Source organism: Dendronephthya gigantea, unplaced genomic scaffold (assembly GCF_004324835.1).
Source record: "Dendronephthya gigantea isolate DGI-Jeju-01 unplaced genomic scaffold, DenGig_1.0 000274F, whole genome shotgun sequence".
Classification (NCBI taxonomy): Eukaryota; Metazoa; Cnidaria; class Anthozoa; order Malacalcyonacea; family Nephtheidae; genus Dendronephthya; species Dendronephthya gigantea.
The window spans coordinates 23,629-45,008 of record NW_021163284.1 but is presented as its reverse complement, the minus strand read 5'-3'; the positions used below and the strand labels follow the sequence as shown (position 1 = coordinate 45,008).

At 37.3% G+C, this 21,380-nt stretch overlaps 1 pseudogene; it reads left to right on the top strand.

The window, feature by feature from the left end:
• The window catches only part of LOC114541210, an 81,576-nt pseudogene that overhangs the window by 44,386 nt on the left and 15,810 nt on the right, over positions 1 to 21,380 (top strand).

Below are 21,380 nucleotides of genomic sequence, written 5' to 3'. Positions count from 1 at the left end.
ACATCTTCAATCTCATCTTGAAGGTTGCCAAGAGTGACATTCGTAGCTTCTAATGGCTCTCTAAAATGTGAAATGATGTATTCACCAGCTTCTTTAATCTCTGTCAGTTGTGGGTCATCTTCTTGTCCTCTGAATCGCTGTTGTTACCTTTAGGTAAAAGACGATTGGGCCAACTCTGAGTTTCAAGAAAAACAAGAATTGCCCTCAGCATTTTCATGTCTGACCATTCTAGTCGTGTTTTCATCATTGTTTCCAGCTGGCTAACATCAACAACAACCTGATTCGCGCATGTCTTGTGGTTTGTGGGTTGTAGTTGCGTATAACAGCACCCTGGTAGATGTTTTCTCCATTCTCTTCCTTTACTCGGCTGCAAGTAAGCTTGACTGTAGGCCAAAGTAGAGGATCTTGTGAATCGGCCAGTTTTTTCAGAGACTTGCTGGACTTTATTACTCCCTGAATGCCAAGTACAATGTCCAGCTTTTCTGCTTGAAGAGTCAAGCTGAGTAAGGATGGGGCTTTCAGTGCATCTACATACATGGCAGCACCAATTAGCATCCTGGAGTCGTTCCATTTCTTGAGGAAGCCTTTCAAGCGGGCTCGGTCGGTGTCTTTCATGGTTTGGTCTTCAGATAACGTGATCACATGATTGATGTAGGCACCATACCTGTCCACGAGACGTTGCAGTGCTTTGCGCTTGTGGGTGATCCAGCGGGTGCCCTGTGATCTTACTGGTAGGTCTCCGTTACCTGGAAAATCCCAAACCTCCTTGAGGTCTTCGACCAAGTCTGTTAGTTCACGGACTTTTTTGGGGACTTGGAGTAAAGGGAATAGAGGCGGAGCAACATTTCATCTAAGTCCTTAAAAAGCTGACAACGGAATGCATCCTTACATGCAAGTTCTAGGCGATGAGCGTAACACCAAGTCCAGTATAGCCATGGTAGTTCCTTTTGTAGTTTTCCTCTCATGCCATTTTGCTCTCCAATATTGACTGATGCACCATCCGTACCCCCACCAACTAGAACGGGCTTGCTCTGAACTCCAAGAACATTTGATTTATCCAGAATATTATCTACTCCAACTACTCCCAGAGCATTGCTGAGACAATTTATCAGTCCACCAGCATCTGCTTTGCTGGCACTTCCAGTGAGAGAAACCTGGTACATGATCTCATCTCTTGGGCAGCAATCCAGGTTGCAGTACTGTATCATTACGAGCTCCTCCTCTATGTTACCTGCATCTGTGGATCCATCCATAAGAAAACTATAGAAGTTGAAGGTCGAAAGACTTTCAAGGAAGCTCTGCCTCTCTCTTAGCAATGTAATGGGTGAAGGTTTTGGCTGAGGTATCGTTCTTATAGGCAAAGCCAAGGTCCACACCGTGACGCTCTTCGAGCTCATGTAAAGCAGCAACTTTAGAAATCCTATGTTTCTTTGGCCAAGACGTAACATATGTCGAATTTCTTCTTCATGCGTTCTTTACTGTGTCATCTATCACCAAAGACGAGCGAGCGATCGGCGAGTAGCTTGTGACTGATAAATTTGAGGCCTTGGCCGCATCGGCGCGTACCCGTAGCATGGCCACACGATGTTGTTCACTTGTGGCATGGTCGACGATGTTGCTTGTCTTGTGGTTGCTGGAACCTATTATCCAGGCTTTTGAGAAGTTCTTCATTCCCGTAATTGCAGCCTCATGCTTCCTACACGAATCACACCAAAGCGTCTCTACGACCGACTTGTCTTGTTTGGAAACGTCGCAACATAGCCACGAAAGAGTTTGATAGTCACGCTCAAATTGCGTCTTCCACGAGTTAAATGTATTTATGCTGACTCTTCTCTTCTTGGAGCTAGTAGAGGGAGTATTAGCCGTAGTTCTTTTTCGACTGGACATTACATTGCCATTGCAAGACACCGAAAGTTACTGTCATATATTTTTATATGTCAATATGTGCACGTGTTTTTTGCTGTGATCGGTCGACGGTGGTGTCTTAGACACCACCGTCGACCGATCACAGCAAAAAACACGTGCACATATTGACATATAAAAATATATGACAGTAACTTTCGGTTTGAGCTTAAGCCAGTTTCGCAAGTTGTTTGTGAATATTTACTTAAATACTCGACATGCTGTAGCAAATTATATATACTAGAAATATCAGGGATATCAGATCGTAAACAAAGTTATTATGTTTATTGATATCAATCTTGTCATTTAGAAATATAATAACATTGTGCTTCAGTGCGTGATTCAAGAGTGACAGCGTGAATGCATGCTAGCCTGTCTGCATGATTTATGATTTGTTTGGCACAAAAATTGCTAAGTGAAAGCTTAGCCTTGAAACAATCGCGTATATTAGTTGTACGAAAATAGAAAAGTCTCCCGGGTAAAAACACTTTTCGAAAAGAAAGAGCGAAATCAATCGTATTTTTCGAATCCAAAATCTGTTGACTGCATAAAATCTCTTGTTTATTGAAGCCGTTATTAATAGACATGAGTAATTGGTTTAATAATTACAGTCAAGATACAAAAAGTGTCCCACTTCCGCTTCTGTAGTCTATTGTAGAATGTTGGGTTTTTCTGTAGCGGTTTCGATTTATCCGCAAATATCATTATAAATTTAGTTTTGTTATTTTTATATGGTAGTTTATAGCAAAGGGTGGATTTTTCGTCAGATTCATTGCAAAAATGGTGCGAATTGAAACTTTTAAGTTTTATCCCGGTATTTGCGGATAAATCGGAAACCGCTAGAGAAAAACAAAACAAATTACGGTAATTCACAACAGACTACGGAAGAGGAAGTGTGACACTTCTTGTATTTTGGTGACAAATGACGAGTTGTTACCGTATCTTTTTATGTTATTGTTCATGTCTGGATTGTGTGAAAGATCACATATTTAGTTTTAAATGATTACAAGAATAAAGGGGAAATAATTCAGATATAAATCAGGCAAAACTGGTCGGCCATAATGTCCGTGCAGAACAATCAGTAGACGGCCATGTCAGCATTTTGCTCGGAAAATGGCCGGTGTCCGACCGTTATATTGAACTCTGGTAACATTTATATGCAATTTGAGCGCCTTGTTGTAAACTTTCAATATTTGTAATTTCAACCATTTTATGTACTGGTGACATGTTTAAGTACTTTGCAGCGATAGGGCGAGTCTCAGGGTCAAACGTCGTAAATTAAGTGGCGCCGATTTGTGATAAATATCTCTGTATTAATGAGGTCATTAGCAAAAGCGCTGAGCGCATTGAACTGTAAACAAACTGGAGCGATAACTCATGGGGGGGAAATTGAAGCCAGTGCTTTTTACTTTTTTTGAGTTTTGAGCTGAAATACTTGACGCCAAATGTTGAGTCGTGTATGAAATTAAAGCTATTAAAAAATGATATTTCGTGTAGAAATTTCGATACTTCAGATTAAAGGGAAATATTTAAAAAATATTTCAAAATTTCCCGCTTTTTTGCCTGTTGGTAACTGTTTTTTCTTTTTTATATATTTCCTTTGTAGTTCAAGTCTTGAAATTTCCGTACACCAAATATAACCTTTCAATAGCTTTAATTTGACACACAGCCCAACGTCTGGCGTCAAGTATTTCGTCTCAAAACTCAGAAAAAGTATTTTGGCTTCAAGCTGAATAGGAATGTTTCTTAGGAGTTATCGTTCCAGGTTGTATAGAGTTCACTGGCTGAGCGCGGGAAATCGAAACGATCGAAATAGGACCCTGCACTGATATCAAAATTACTGGATTGCGCATCTATAATGCGTAATCGCGGACGGCGTTCAAGACAATTGCAAAAGTATCATTTTAAAAAACTTGTGTGATTCTGGGGTCAGTTGTTCGAAAGGCGTTTAGCTTAAACGGTGGATAAGCCAAAGTTTAAAAATACTCTCATACATCTTGTGAATGACTGAACCTGCATCTCATGAACCTGCAGTATTGTATTTACACAAGCAAATTCCTGTGTGCAAAACGCTTAATTTTATGCGAGAGAGATATTTGTTCTCATAAACAGCGAATTTTGTTACAGATTTCGAGAAAATACAAACACAGACTTCTCCAAAAACGAACACTGTATCTATATTCAGTCTATACAGCGAGGTTTATACTACAAAGCGAAAAAATAAACGACAAAATAAACTATGCAAATTCTTTAGCCATCAACAAATTTTATTTAATGAGTTATTGAATGTTCTGCTAAATTTTACGTTTCTAACGTATAATCTATAATGTTATTAGCTATATTCAGTATTTTTGTTCGTGTTTCTATAATTACGAGGAAGGAAATCTAAAAAACATTCTAGTGTTCATGAACTGTTTTACTGGTATATGTTTCTAACACAGCTGAATGCCATAGCAGCGACTGCAACCATAAACACAACATTTATAAAACCCATCCGAACTTGCTCAGACCTTTCCCTCCCTGTCGTAATCCATGTAGCAAATGTCTCGCAGTTGTTTTCAACGACCTGATATCCCGGCCATCTTGACGGATCTTCCAAAGCTTCTTCTGCTCTTCTCAATCGTTCTGGAACAGGCAGCATCTCCACATTCTCGTTGAATTCAACTCGAAATAGTTTTCCATCCCCTGCACCTCTCCAGAATGCCATTATGTCACATCCCCGAGGTTTCGAATCATCTTTGTTCTCTCCAAAGAGGTGAGCCACTCTACAGTCGCCGAGATATACGCCATGATGATAATAATATTCTTCAGAACTGAAAAAACGATAGAAGTACTTCATCGTTGGATGAAAATTTGCATAGTAACCTTTATATGCAATTTGAGTGCCTGGTTCTAAATCTCCAAGCTTCGTAACTTCCACCAATTTATATATTGCTGTCATGTTAAAGTAATGTGAAGCGATAAGGAAAATCTCACTGTTTCACGTCTGAACTCTGAAATGAAATGACGCATGCAGTTTCGCTTCCTGATAGATATATCTGTGTTTACTTCCTCGTACCCAGGCGCTCCTTTGCTCTATAAAAGTCTAACACAATATAATAACCTTACATGAAGTAATGAGCCAAAACGCAGAGCGCGAAAAGAGAAACCGAAACGAACGGAAAAGGGATCCTACACTGATCTCAAAACTACTGGATTGCGCATGAACTTCGTCGCAAGTTTAACACGGTTCAATGTAGTATTATATTTACACAAGCAAAAAGAAAGCGAAACGAACGGGAAAAGGTCCCTCCACTGATCTCAAAATGTCCACACTCCATTTAAAGCCTCCTTGAATATAGGGAAATTTCCTCCGCAATTTTCCCGCAAGCCCGCAGCTATTGTGAAACTCTGCCTTTTCAGATCACAATCATTTTGAAAAATATTCACTTGCGGTTTTAGTCTATTCCAAACAATTATTTTATTGCATTTCAACCAATTATTTGTAAATTCTCTGGGGATAATCATTTGCCTGCGTGGAAAACTATCCCACGTTATCCTAACTGAACCTTGATATTCACACCGTGTAGCCATATGCTCTGTCTATAAACTATTTGTTATCATTGATTTTTCTTAGGATAAAGTATCATTTTCTTCGAACTCATTTCCATATAATGAAATAAGAAATTCCTGCCAACATAAACACAACCAATTGCAAGTTAGTATTTCAACAGCAGGTGATGACCTGTTGTCACAAGACATGAAAACAATAACATATTTTCATAGCAACGAATTCCTGTCTATAACCACTTATTTTACCCCACCCCCTAATTAAGCTTCTAGCGACGGCCCCGAATGGAAACCATGCTTAAACGTCGATAAGTCGTGAGAGTCCCTGATCAGTGGCGTAGCCAGCCTGACAATTTTCTCCCGCTATGTAAATTTTGAGTTATTATAACTATTATTGTCTTTCGTCGTAATTATCGCTACTCTGGTTTTAGTAAATGAAAGTAATCACCACACAAAGATTAACTTTCACGACCCAACGTTTCATTATTGACTTTAAAAAATTATTGTTTTCACAGTCAATGAACACCAGAATATTGGCATAGCAGTCTAGCGGGACAAATCGTCAGGATGGCTTCGCACGCTACTGTCCCTGATGTAATATATTGTACAAAATAAATGTGTGAATTTGTCAAAAATATGAGGTCGATCGTTTGGATATCTTTTTGTATTATTTTTTACTCTTTTTCACTATCGAATAACAAGGGTTGATTTGTAATACTTTTCGTGGTGACTTTTCGAAGTCGTGAGCAAAAACCAAAAAAATTTTCCTTTTTCAACAAATCTTCGAACGTTGTTTGAAACTCCATATTTACTCGATTGTTCTAAAATACAGCTTTTTCCAAGCCAGGGTTAACCATGAAGTTTTGATCATGTTTGTTTACGTTTAACCGTTTTTGGTTTTACCGGAAACGTTGAACGTTAAACTATAAACCAATCAGGTTACACTGTGATATTTCAACAATTTTGACAGGTTCCTCCCAACTGTCGTGTAACCTGATTGGTTTATAGTTTAACATTCTATAGGTTATCGAAATTTTCATTGCATATATATACTTTACGATTAGTAATGCTCGAAAGCTCGACTGCGCAGCAACTTATAACAGGTTATTATTGTTTACAATATCGCAAAATTATTGTTTACGAATTGGGAGCAATTGCAGGTGATGATATTTCATGTTTGCAAATTACTGTTTTGAAAAGACGCTTTCGACACTTCGCGAGGAAGCGATATTTGTCTGTTTAAAACGAATCGTTTTGTTGAATGTTTCAAACAGCAAATTCTAAATGTAACGACTTTTCCAAGAACGAACACTGTATCTATATTCAGTGTACACAGCGAGGTTTATACTACAGAGCGAAAAAATAAACGACAAAATAAACTGCAAATTCTTTAGTCATCAACACACTGGTATTTAACGAGTCTTTGCATGTTTTTCTAAATCTTACGTTTCTAACGTACAATCTATAATGTTATTAACTATATTCAGTATTTTTGTTCGTCCAGTGTTTCTATAATTACGAGGAAGGAAATCTAAAAGATATTCTAGTGTTCATGAACTGTTTTATACTTTTTTAAGACTGCTGGATGCCAGGGCAGCCACTCCAACTTTCAATACAACATTTACAAGAGCTGCCAAAACTTGCTCAGACCATTTCACTCCGGTCGTAATCCATGTAGCAAACGATTCACAGTTGTTTCTGACGATTTGATATCCCGGCCATGTTGAAGGTTCTTTCAACGCTTCTTCTGCCTTCGCTAATCTTTCTTCAACAGGCCGCATCTTGACATCCGCGTCAAATACAACTCGAAATAGTTTTCCATCCGCTCCACCATCCTTAAATTCCATTATGTCACATTCCCGAGGTTTCGCATCAGACTTCGTCTCTCCTGAGAAGTGAGCCACTCTACAATCGCCGAGATACACACCATGATGATAATAAAATTCTTCAAAAGCGAACAGAGGATAAAAGACCGCCAATGATGAGTCTAAATTTGCATAGTAACCTTTATGTGCAATTTGAGTGCCTGGTTCTAACTCTCCAAGTTTCGTGACTTCCTCCAATTTATATATTGCTGTCATGTTAAAGTAATGTGAAGCAATAAGGAAAATCTCACTGTTTCACGTCTGAACTCTGAAATGAAATGACGCATGCAGTTTCGCTTCGTGATAAATATATCTGTGTTTACTTCCTCGTACCCAGGCGCTCTCGCCTTTTATACGTATATGCAAAAAATATGCAAATGACCTTTTTGTGGTGTACCACCTTAATGTATACAAGTCTTGCGTCAAACATTGAACTTATTAAAAATGAAACTGTCCATGATACCTGCTCTTAATTAAGGCCAACACAAACGCGACGCGATTTTTTCAATTTCTTAATATTAAAACGGAAAAAAGTTTCGATTCTTAAATTTTTGACACGTCTGATGTCTATGGCTTCCGGAAATTCTCTTCGATTTATTCTCTTCGATTCAAAATTATTAGAAATTCCCTTCGATTCAAAGTTTACTCGCTGAAGGTCGTCATGACAACACAAGACTTGAGCTATTCTTGACTTGAAATATTCATGGGTTCATCTAAACAAGGCCACCATGAAGACCTTTATTATTCTGATGGGAACTAAAAAGTCTTTGGTTGGTTTTCTCTGTAAGTGAAGAATATTTGAAACATCACATAACGAAGAATTCGCGTTGAAAATCTTTTAATACATAAAATAAGAATCGTGCAAATTTACATGAAATGCTAGAATAACCACAAATCCACTAAATTAAACCAAGTTTTACTGTTATATAATTCTTTGCTGGTAGTAAATATATTACGTGCTATTACACACTATTCTTACACCTCTAACGTATAATCTATAATGTTATTAACTATGTTTTGATTTTTCTTCGTCCAGTGTTTCTGCAGTATTTTACCATAATGTCAATATGACAGTACTTGTCGCTTTTTGACATAGATTTTAAGCTGCAAGAGACGGCTCTGACGCAGCCAGAAGAAGTACCTGCGGGATCATTCACAGTTGCAAACACAACTTTCATAAGAGCCACCTGAACTTGCTCAGACTATTTTATTCCCGTCGTAATCCATGTAGCAAATGATTCACAGTTGTTTTTAATGATCTGATATCCCGGCCATCTTGAAGGCTCTTCCAAAACCTCTTTTGCTCTACTCAATCTGTACTCAACAGGTAGCATCTCCACATTTGCGTAGAATACAACTCGAAATATTTTCCCATCCGTTGCACCTTTCCAGAATTCCATAATATCACATTCCCGAGGCTTCGCATCAGACTTGTTCTCCCCAGAGAAGTGAGCCACTTTACAATCGCCAAGATACACGCCATGATGATAGAAAAAACTTTCAAGACTGAACAGAGGATAAAAATGCTCCAACGATTTGTGTAAATTTTCATATAAACATTTATGAGCTATTTGAGTCCCGGGTTCTAAATCTCCAAGTCTCGTGACTTCCACCAAATAGTATATTGGTGACATGTTAAAGTACTTTGAATCCATAAGCCAGTCTCAGTGTCTCACGTCTTGAATGAAATGACGCAGTTTCGCTTTGTGATAAATATCTCTTTGTTTACTGCCTCGTAACCAGGCACTCGCTCATTCGCTCCATAGAAGTCCTACCGGAACAAATTAAGATTAAATGAAGTAACACGCCAAGCTCGCAGCGCAGGCCCAGAATAACAAAACGAACCTGAGTATACGCTCCTTTCATATTTCGATATTTTTAATTTTATGAATATGCAAATGACCTTTTTGTGGTGTACCACCTTAATGTATACAAGTCTTGCGTCAAACATTGAACTCATTAAAAATGAAACTGTCCACGATACCTGCATGCTCTTAATTAAGGCCAACACAAACGCGAAGCGATTTCTTCAATTTCTTAATGTTAAAAGGCAAAAAAGTTTTGATTCTTAAATTTTTGACACGTCTGATGTCTATGGCTTCCAGAAATTCTCTTCGATTTATTCTCTTCGATTCAAAATTATTAGAAATTCCCTTCGATTCAAAATTATACTCGCTGAAGGTCGTCATGACAACACAAGACTTGAACTATTCTTGACTTGAAATTTTCATGGGTTCATCTAAACAAGGCCACCATGAAGACCTTTATTATTACGCAATACACGCTCCTTTCGCCTCAGTGTTGCGCCACTGGCCTGAAAATTACTGGAACGCATATCTAGTAGAAGAAACGACAGCTATTATATCGGACCCCCGCGCGCTCGCCTTTATTCAACTGACCTCTATACAACAACTGAGTGCAACGTTATATATTTTACTATTAAAACGCCTGGGTACGAGGCTGATGTAAAGTGGTATCTCTGATCTTGGGATGAGAGGTTTTCGTAATATTTTTATAATTTGTAAACGTAACCTTTTTTCCTCGATACAAAATTGTAGCTCTTTGTATTTAGTAAATTGCGGTTCAATTCGGTCAGTTCTTGAAATGATTTTCTCAATGATTCACTTCTGTTAACTGACCTGGAACTCTGATCACTACTGGTTCACAATTGTGCATTTCTGTATCGCTATCAAAGAGAAAACTATTGAAACACTTTAAAAAGTTCAATTTTTCTTCTGAATAAGCATTCTGCAATCTTTTGACAGCTCATCATACACATCTGACAGCTGTGAAATGGCCATTTTGAGGCTTAATAAAGTATACACAAGGTTTATCATATTAATTCAGACGATTCGTTTTTTCCGTGTGCAAGCTTCAAATCTTCTGTTCAAATCAATCAATATGATTGATTTTTGTTGCTATAAAGTATTATTTTCTTCGAACTCATTTCCATATAAGGAAATAAGAAATTCCTAGCAACATAGACACAACCAATTGCAAGTCAGTATTTCAACAATAGGTCAATGACCTTTTGTCACAAGACGTGAAAATAATATCATATTTTCATAGCAACGAATTCCTGTCTATAACCACTTTTATACACGGAAGCGATATAATTTGTCTGCTGTTCCGAACAGATAATTTTGTAGCGATTTGAGAAAATACAAACAAAGACTTCTCCAAGAACGAACACTGTATCTATATTCAGTCTATACAGCGAGGTTTATACTACAGAGCGACAAACAATACAGAACTTGCTTTATTATTACGACACAAGAACGACGTGAAATATGGCTTCAGGTATACAAGGCTACGACGAAGAAAGGTTTGTGGACAAAATCAATCAAAATTTCCTTTGTCAGATTTGCTTCAATGTCTTGAAAGAGCCGGTTATGTGTTCGAGAAACCAGCATTCTTTTTGCCGTTGTTGTATTACGAAACATCTGGAAAATTCCCAAACATGTCCAACGTGTGCTGATGAACTGACCGTAGAGACTTTGGCCGAACCACAGAGAATAATAAAGGATTTCTTGAATGAATCAAAAATTCGTTGCGTTTACATCGACAGAGGTTGTCAAGAAGTTTTAGAATTACAGCATCTTGACCGCCATGAAGATACATGTGGATATACACCAGCCGTTTGTACAAACCAAGGCTGTGGTTTAATTGTCAACAAGCGTGATCTTATTCACCATGAAAGTGAAGTCTGTGAATTCCGAAAGTTGAAGTGTCACTCGTGCGGAGAAATAACAAAAACTTTGGCAGATATGGAGGAAAGAATGGCGAATATCGAGAAGAATAATGTAACGATTGAAACTAAAATAACAAATTTTGACAGAAAAATGGACAAAAATACCGCAAATATGGAGAAAAAACTCGAAGCGGTTAACAACGAAGTCAAAGGATTGAAAACAGCTTTGGTCAGAGCTTTTGATGAAATGAAGGACGTTCTTATCACGATGGAGGGCAAGAAAGAAGAAAACACAAGAAAAGTAAGAAATAGACCAAGTGGTGATAATGAAAATATAATTGTTGCTGGAGGTGTAGGAACTAACTCTGTAGAGATGTTTAACTGGCGTCAAAGAACATGGTCGCCATTACAATCAATGACAAAGGTCCGTTATGGAGCGACTTCATTTATTAATAACAATCATATGACTATAGCTGGGGGTTGGTGTGGTGGGTCTGACATTGTTGATGATATGATTAGAATGAATATTGACCCAAACCCTGATCTCTCAACACACTGGAGTGACTGTCCTGTTAAACTACCTGATAAGTTGAGATGCCACAGCAGTGTGCTGTATAATGATCAGTTGATAGTCTCTGGAGGTGTTAATGAAAATGGTTCATCTAACTTGATCAGAGCAGTCCAGCTTGTTCCTCCCTATACTGTGAAGACCTTATCAAGAATGCCAGAACCAAGACAACATCACAGCATGGAAATATTTGATGATAATTTGGTGATAGTTGGTGGAATTTCAAATCGCCAATACCAAGACAACCTCAGCAGTGTCGTACTGTACGATATAAAGAAGAATGAGCTGAAACAGTTGTCACCACTGCCGTATGAAGTGAGTGATATGGCAACTGTGAGATGGGGAGACAACATTGTTGTTATTGGTGGCTGAACAAACATGGACAAGCATTAGATACAGTTATCATTTACAATGTCAAGACAGAACAAAGTCACATGCTGCCATCAATGAGATGTAAGAGGGATGTACTGCAGTTGTTATTGAAAACAACATTGTAGTCTGGGAGGCTGTGAGGGAGAGCTGAAGTCAGTTGAAGGTTTCAACTTTGAAAGGTATTCTTGGGAAGAACTTCCAGAAATGTCTGAAAAGATGCACACTGCTGTTGTTGTGTGAACAATTTAGGAACGAGGAAACTTTCCCGTTCGAATCCACGTTGAATTGCGAAAAAACCATTAAGATTATTTCAAAATTGATTAATACATTCAATTTTACTCATCCACCGTGTGTTGTAAAAAATAAAACCCTGTAAACACAGACATAACTCATATGTTAAACCTAATTTGTATACAAATAGTTTGTTTTGTCAATAAATCCTTTTTTAACGTCTTAGTGTCCGATTGTGTCTCCATAATTTATGGTTTTTCGTAATCAGTCCTATTACGTGATAAAATGTAAAAAAATGATCCAAGTCAAGTGGGTTAATAAAATTGTGTTAATCGTTATCAAATTTTTGATATTCTCTATATTCTTCTCCATATTCGCTGTATTGTAGCAACTTTTTGGCACATCTAGAAATTTGTCTGTTTTCACGCGAAAAGCCACAACCATTAAATGTTACCGTTACTCATGCATTCTCTAAAGAATTCTTGCTGATGTTTAAGTTGTTTTATTTTGTGATCTAATTTTCTATAGGTTCACGTCATTGAGACAGTCTATGATGTCAGACAAGGAGAAAATGGCCTCGTTCCAGCTTTGGACAATTTTTGCGAACAGGTATTGGATCGCCAAATATGAATATCAAAACATTCAAATGTTGAATCCAGGGCTTCCACAACTTATTTGCATATGATTGTCCTCATAGGGGGATAGCAATGACAAAAGAGAGAAACAAAAAACTTTTGAAAAGAATAGCATAAAATTTCTTTTAACACCGATCCCTCCCTCTCAGGTGGTTGGAAGGAAATTTTCTTCAATTGTCGAAGCCCTGGACTTGAATCATTCATTTGAGTCATAACATATTGTCGGGACGAATTATAATATGAAATATAATATGAATATCGAAATATATACCTCTAGAATTTACCTACATCGAGTGATGTTGCAAAGATCATAATTGATTTACCCTCGCCTATTTCCAGCATTACCATCCTATACACTGACAGTAACTAGAACGATAATTGGGGGGGGGGGGTGTTAATTCATATATTGAGTTCTGCCCGACGGATTTCTTTTGTAAGTGCAATTGCTCGTAATGGAAATCCGTCGGGCAGAACTGAATATATGAATAAACACCCCCCCAATTATCCTTCTAGTTACGGCCCTGTATGCACATTAACCACGCTTGCTCTTGTCAGCTACCTCTGTAGCTCAGTGGCAAGAGCATTGCACCAACATCGCAAAATTGTAGCCGTAGGTTCGATTCCTGCCGGAGGACCTATTGTGTATAATTCTACTCGAAATTAAGACCCTTTAAACCTGTTGAATCATTTATTTGAATCATAACAAGTGTCATTGAGACTTATAATATTAATATACAAATATTCAAATATTAAGTCATTTATTTGAATAATAATGTCGAAATATTCAAGTATTGGATCATTTACAATATAACCATGCAGGGAGCAGCGTGGCAGCGTCTTCAAACAACTTAGCATCAAATGTGGTATAACAACTGCCTAAACAGTCAGGAGAGTTAGTATGAACCATACTAACTCTCCTGACGAAGGCCCTCAGGTCGAAACGTCGAGAAGTGTTTTGTCTATTTAGGCAGTTGTTATACCACATTTGATGCTAAGTTATTGGATCATTTATTTGAATTATAACCAGTGTCGTTGAGACTGCAAGAGTTATAATATGAATATCAAAGGCGTCTATTTGAACAAATGCAGCATATTCAAGCGTGTGTTTTTTATGTTATCCAGGCAACCCAAGCAATTCAGAACAACTGCGCGTTTGTCATTCTCTCTGATCGTCTTGCAAGCAAAGATTATGTGCCTGTCAGGTGAGAACACTTTGTTATGTCTTGACTAGCTTCATTATGAGGCGCGCTGATCAATATACACGAAAGAAGAAAATTAAATGGTGGATTTGATAGTGTTGATCTCATTTTAAATTATTTAGTTCACTCCTTGCTCTTGGTGCTGTTCATCACCATCTTCTGAAGACCAAACAACGGCCAAGAATCAGTATCATTGTTGAAACAGCCGAAGCAAGGTTGGTTCAAAACACCGATTGTTACTCCATTCAAAAAACCTGCCAATTTACTATATACATATTTATCCATTTATATAAATCCATATTACCACACTCCAGCTCTCAATTTACAATATTATCAGGTCGGGTTCACACTCTTGTTCACAATTGCATTGTTAAATACGAAGTTTTAAACAAATTGTAGTCTGAATATCGGATGAAATAACTTTGTGTTTGTTAGTGGTACAGTTCCCTCCAGTATTTTTAAGCAAATCCTTTAAAACCTTTGGATTTGCTTTTTGAAAATCCCAACTGTGTTTACAGAAGATTTCACCCTTCACAGTGTAGAAAACCTGGCCTGAATGACTAGTAAATTCGTCTCGAAATTCTCTGTATTCTTCCCCATACTTTCTGCATCCTGCTTCATATTCGCTGTACATTCAATACATGCAATATATCTACGATGTGACGCACATTTCAATACTAACTTCGTATTAACAGAACGCGAGGTCTTTACCGTGAAATATGGGACCGAGGTCTTTTTGAACAGAGCAAGCTCAAAGAGCGAGGTTTGTACAAAAAGATCGAGGTTCGATGTTTCTCGGTAAAGACCGAGCAGGCGAGGTTAAAAAAAGTTTATTATATGGCATAAGGCGTATTTGCACTTGAAACAAACAAGAAATGCATGAATTCGTATTAGTAGCCTGGTACGCATTTGATAAAAACAAAAACAAAATATTGAATTATTTAGATAACCTAAACTGTCTGGAGACGTCTTATTCATGTCAAAAGCAATTAAATTTTCTCTTGAGCATTTATTTGTGCCTTTTTCATTCAGAATTTCTCTGTTTTTCATCTCGTAATGGATCGCCGGCAACGCCGGTCCATTAGGGGAAAGTACCTTTACTTTCTTCTCAGCCAATCACTGAGCTCCATTTGACAGGAAGTGACGCTTGCCATATAATAATAATAACCTTTAATGTATTTTTAATACGACAGGTCTTTCGCCATGCACACGTACCGGAATAATATTTTTTTTCATTATAAAATCGTCTATATTCTTCTCGCTTTTCGCCATTTTCATCTCCACATACGCCTCAGCTTATGTCGCAATCCCCCGTTTCTCAATTCAGGCAGATTCATCATTTCTGTCTGTTGCTTGGTTACGGTGCTGACGCCATCTGTCCATATCTTGTATTTGAAGTTGTACAGATCCTTAGACAAGAAGGTAAAAACTGTTTATCGAATTTTTTCAAGAATTTTTGCACCATCTTCAAGTTTCATGATAACGACACTTTTCTCACAACAATGGACCTTTTTAGCTTTCGTGCAAATGAACCCATTTCAGATGTTAGGTGACCATGGAATAGCCAATAAAACTTAACCATTTCAGACCATGTGAATAGCCAATAAAATTTAACCATTACAGACCATGTGAATAGCCAATAAAACGTAACCATTTCAGACCATGTGAATAGCCAATAAAACTTAACCATTTCAGACCATGTGAATAGCCAATAAAACTTAACCATTTCAGACCATGTGAATAGCCAATAAAACTTAACCATTTCAGACCATGTGAATAGCCAATAAAACTTAACCATTTCAGACCATGTAAATAGCCAATAAAACTTAACCATTTCTCAATTCCAGGTTTGCTGGATCCGCCATTGACCGACCAGGAAGTGTACAAAAATCTTCAAGCAGCATCATTCATAGGAATTTCGAAAGTCATGGCGAAAATGGGAATCTCAACTTTGCAAAGTTACAAGGTGACTACGTTGAAATAAAGTCAATATAACACCATAAATTTTCTAGCTTTCCACTTTGTAATCTATCTTGTAGCTTGCCTCGTTTTACCAGGCGGGATATCTTCAAAAAATTAACGTATTTTTCTCAATTTAGGCTGCTCAAATATTTGAAGCAGTTGGCCTACACGAGAAGGTAAGGAATCTCTCGACCCATATCATCAGTCTTACATTAATCCAGTATATTTTCGTTCAGTTGTGCAGTCATCCAGTGTATTGTCAGATCAGTGTCACAAATCTCTCGACTCATATCATCAGTCTTACATTAATCCAGTATATTTTCGTTCGTTGTGCAGTCACCAGTGTATTGTCAGATCAGTGGCACAATTTCGTACCAAAATTTTTCTAACCATGTCTGACGTCCTATTCACACAATCCAGTTTTGTCGATGAACTCAATTTACTTCTGAAGGATGTTTTATAGACTGTTGTCTCGTAATGTATACGCGCGGCAAATCCACTGAAGCCAATGCAGTATTACTTTATGAATAACCGACTATATTCCATACGCAAGGAGATGATCTTTGTGCGAGGATTATCTTTTGCTTGAGAGCACGGAAAATAACGTTTAATTCGGCTGAAATTATGAATGAATAGTTAAATATTGCATAAGACCTAGGTGTATTAAACTGCGACGGTGCTATACTCTGGGTTGACAGCCGGGCAGGCTGTGAGATCAGCATTTTTGAAGACACAGGCATGAAAGGAACTAGATTAAGTTCTGAAATATCACCTATTCAAACGGTCCTGACCTGGTAGTTAGGTTTTAAGAGCATTAGACCAGCAAACCAAGGGTCGAGGGTTCGTCTCCCACCATGGTCAAGCTGTTTTTCAGCTTACCCAGTTGGTAACTCAAAATAGTACCATCATATACATGAATGTTTGAATTACTTGCCTGGCAGATTTAGCCTATGCAGGGGCAGGTTGTATCAAGGCATTTTGACTTATCCACCGTTTAAGCTGAACGGGCTTGATACAACCAGCCCCAGTAAATGAAGATTTCGTGAACTGGTAACTTTGCTATTCAAAACGCTTGTAGTTCATTGTAGCTTGTCTTTGAAAACTAGGTCATCGAGAAATGCTTCACTGGGACAGCCTCGAGAATTTCTGGTGTAACGTTCAAAGTTTTAGCACAAGAGGTATATATTTTGGATTCCTAAAGACATGTTTACACCTTATGTGCGATTTTCTTCTTTTGAGAGATGTGAACGAGTGAATCAGTTACTGATGTACAAACAAGAGTTCTTATACATCAGAGTATTAACACAGAATACCTATCAGAAGAATAACTCTATACTATTTTTTCGTAAGTGTGATTCGTCATGATTCGTCACTTAGCAAGTGCATTTTTTTTAGGCTGTCACCCCCCTGCCAATGTCTAAAATCAGCGCATTTTTAGTATTGGCAGGGGGGTGACTACCTCAAAAAAATGCACTTGCTAAGTGACGAATCACGACGAATCACACTTACGAAAAAAGTACAGGAGTCAGGAGTTCTACTTCTGATAGGTATTCTGTGGTATTAATGACTAATTACTCGTTCACATCTATCAAAAGAAGAAAATCGCAGCAAAAAATTACTTTCTTTAAATGCAGTATCTTAACATTATATATAACATTTATTTATTGTGTATCTTTTAGGCTCTGAATCGTCACAGAATCGCGTTTTCCGATCGCGATGGAGATAATGTACTTGTTAACAATTGGGTAAAGTGATTTTTTAACTTGTTCATAACCATTCAATCAGTCCTCAAGTATTTCAGAAAAGTTTTTTGGCGAAGTCTTGTTAAAATTAGTCGAAATATCTTCTTGAATCAAGTATTTCAGAGACGTTTTTTTGCGATGTCTCGTTGAAATTAGTCGAAATATCTTCTTGAGACTTTGAAATATATCTTTGGTTCACGATATTTAGCCTTCGGAGTAAGGTTTCTTACTGTTTTGCTAAATTTCTGCTCAAAAAAGATTTTGATGTGCCATTTCGTCTTAAACTATACGCCAAACAAGTTCACTTTTAAATAAATAATATCTATAATATTCCTGTATGTTTGCATGGTGACAATCGATAAGTAACTTGTAGGTACACCACGTCAGTATTTAATACTGCAAAGCTTTCAAAAGCTGCATGGGTCCGGTTGTTCGAAAGACGTTTAGCTTAAACGGTGGATAAGCCAAAGTTTAAAATTCCTCTCATACATCTTGTGAATGACTGAACTTGCATCTTATGCGTTTAATTTGTACCTCAATTGAAAATGAAAATATTTACATCGAAATATTTCAGCTCAGTTGTTCAATAAATCGATAATTTTGTTTTCTATTTTGAACTTATCCACCGTTTAAGCTAAACGCCTTTCGGATCGAAAGCTTTGCAGTAATAAATACTTACTTAAATACTTAGGCGGTGTACCTACAAGCTAAATTACTTAAATAATATCTAGCTAGGAGCCGGTTGTTCGAAAGGCGTTTAGCTTAAACGGTGGATAAGTTCAAAATGGAAAACCAAATTATCTATATGTTGTACAACTGAGCTGAAATATTTCGATGTAAATAGTTTAATTATCAACGGAAATACATATTAAATGCATATAAGACGCAGGTTCAGTCATTCACAAGACCTATGAGAGTATTTTTAAACTTTGGCTTATCCACCGTTTAAGCTAAACGCCTTTCGAACAACCGGCCCTGAAGTTTTAATTGTGATTATTATAAACATTTTAGAACTTTATTAAACATTGCTGTAAATACAGTGATTATTTTTACATGTTTTCGATTCTTAAATATACATGATTGTAAAATTAATTGTATTTCATTTCTAGGGCTAGAATAATTGATTTATAAACAATTCAATTCATTTTCTCAGGGTGAATATCACTGGAGAGATGGGGGGGAGAAACACATCAACGACCCCCGAAGCATTGGATTACTTCAGGTGAAGATTTTGCATTGACTGACAGAGATTTTGTAGTTTTATTCCGATTTTTGATTCATTCAGAAAGAGTTAAAAACATTTAGTTCACAGAGGCAGTTCGTATCGTCGATTTATATCTACAAGATTCCAAATCTCTTGCCTTCATTAACAAATTTCAATAACTCGACCATGTTCGAATACGCCGGAAAACGGTAGACTCGGGTTAATTCGTTTGCATTCTTTCAGGAGGCATCCAGAGGAAACAATACGAAAACATTCAAAAAGTTTGTTGAATCAACATGGCGAATGGTAAGTAGCCTTATCTGAATATACGATCTTTTTTAGAGCAACACTCGTATAGTTTTTAGCCACTATGAATAGAAAGCGTTTAAAGACGGAATGCTTGAATTGAACACAAAGGAACTTGGGGATGTCCTCCGAGGTCTACAAAAACATCAGACATTTGTATAATTGGCAATCATTCTCTTCCTAAACTTAGGTGAAAGCTTGCACTTTGAGAGGTCAAATGGAGTTCACGTTTGCGGATAAACCACTGGATTTAGCTGAAGTTGAATCAGCCTCGTCTATTGTGAAGAGATTTTGTACAGGTAACTTTTAATTTTATCGTGCTGTATAGCTCTATCAGTTTAAACCGTTCTTCCTATAGAGTTCCAGTAAGGATCATTTCTTATTTGATCCAGTGTTACTACAGGGGGAAACCTAAACTAAACTAACTTTATTTATACTGGATAGCTCTATCAGTTCTAAACTGTTCTTCCTAGAGGTCCAGTAAGGATCATCTCTTATTGATCCAGTGTTACTACAGGAGGAAACCTAAACTAAACTAACTTTTTTATACTGGATAGCTCTATCAGTTCTAAACTGTTCTTCCTAGAGGTCCAGTAAGGATCATCTCTTATTGATCCAGTGTTACTACAGAAGGAAAACCTAAACTAACTTTATTTATACTAGATAGTTCTATCAGTTCTAGACTGTTCTTCCTAGAGGTCCAGTAAGGATCATCTCTTATTGATCCAGTGTTACTACAGGAGGAAACCTAAACTAAGCCAACTTTATTTATACTGGATAGCTCTATCAGTTCTAAACTGTTCTTCCTAGAGGTCCAGTAAGGATCATCTCTTATTGATCTAGTGTTACTACAGGAGGAAACCTAAACTAAACTAACTTTATTTATACTGGATAGCTCTATCAGTTCTAAACTGTTCTTCCTAGAGGTCCAGTAAGGATAATTTCTTATTGATCCAGTGTTACTAAACGGGGAAACCTAAACTAAACTAACTTTATTTATACTGGATAGCTCTATCAGTTCTAAACTGTTCTTCCTAGAGGTCCAGTAAGGATCATCTCTTATTGATGCAGTGTTACTACAGGAGGAAACCTAAACTAAACTAACTTTATTTATACTTGATAGCTCTATCAGTTCTAAACTGTTCTTCCTAGAGGTCCAGTAAGGATCATCTCTTATTGATCCAGTGTTACTACAGAAGGAAACCTAAACTAAACTAACTTTATTCACACATGATAGCTCTATCAACCCTAAATCATATTTTGTATCCTTCGAGACAATAAATCAACCCACTTTATTTATACTGGATAACTCTATCAGTTCTAAACTGTTTTTCCAGTAAGGATCATCTCTTATTGAACCAGTGTTACTACAGGAGGAAACCTAAACTAAACTAACTTTATTCACACTTGATAGCTCTATCAACCCTAAATCATATTGTGTATCCTTCGAGACAATAAATCAACCCATCTCGTTTAATTTATCCTAAAGGTGCTATGAGTTTTGGTTCAATTTCAATCGAGACACACGAAACACTGGCTATCGCAATGAACAGGTAACGTCATTTAAACTTTAGTAAAAGTTCTTAAATATTATCCTTTCAAAATAAAGCTCGTCGCTCGTCTATAACAGCCGAATAAGACGGCTACTTATATCTTTAATATATCCGTTTAATATTCAAACTATGGCTGTTTTTCAGGATGGGAGGTAAGAGCAATACTGGTGAAGGTGGAGAAAAGCCAACGCGCTTGATGATTACTGATGAACAAAACAACACAAGATCTGCGATCAAACAGGTTGCATCTGGTAGATTCGGAGTGAACAGCGCTTATCTCGCTCATGCTGACGATCTTCAGATAAAAATGGCGCAGGTAGACTTTTTTATGAACCCTGTAACTATTCTGGTTCAAAACAAAGCCAATCACTTTTGTGTTAGGCTCCTAGGGCCGGTTGTATCAAGCCCGTTTAGCTTAAACAGTGGATAATAACACTCTTACATCTCTCTTGAGTGAGTCAACTTGAATATTATGCACTGAATATGTAACGAGTATCTTTGCATAAAGGTTAAAAACATTTAGTTTGCTTGTTGAGTAAAACGATGGACTTGCTTTCTGTTTTAAACTTAACCACCGTTTAAGCTAAACGGGCTTGATACA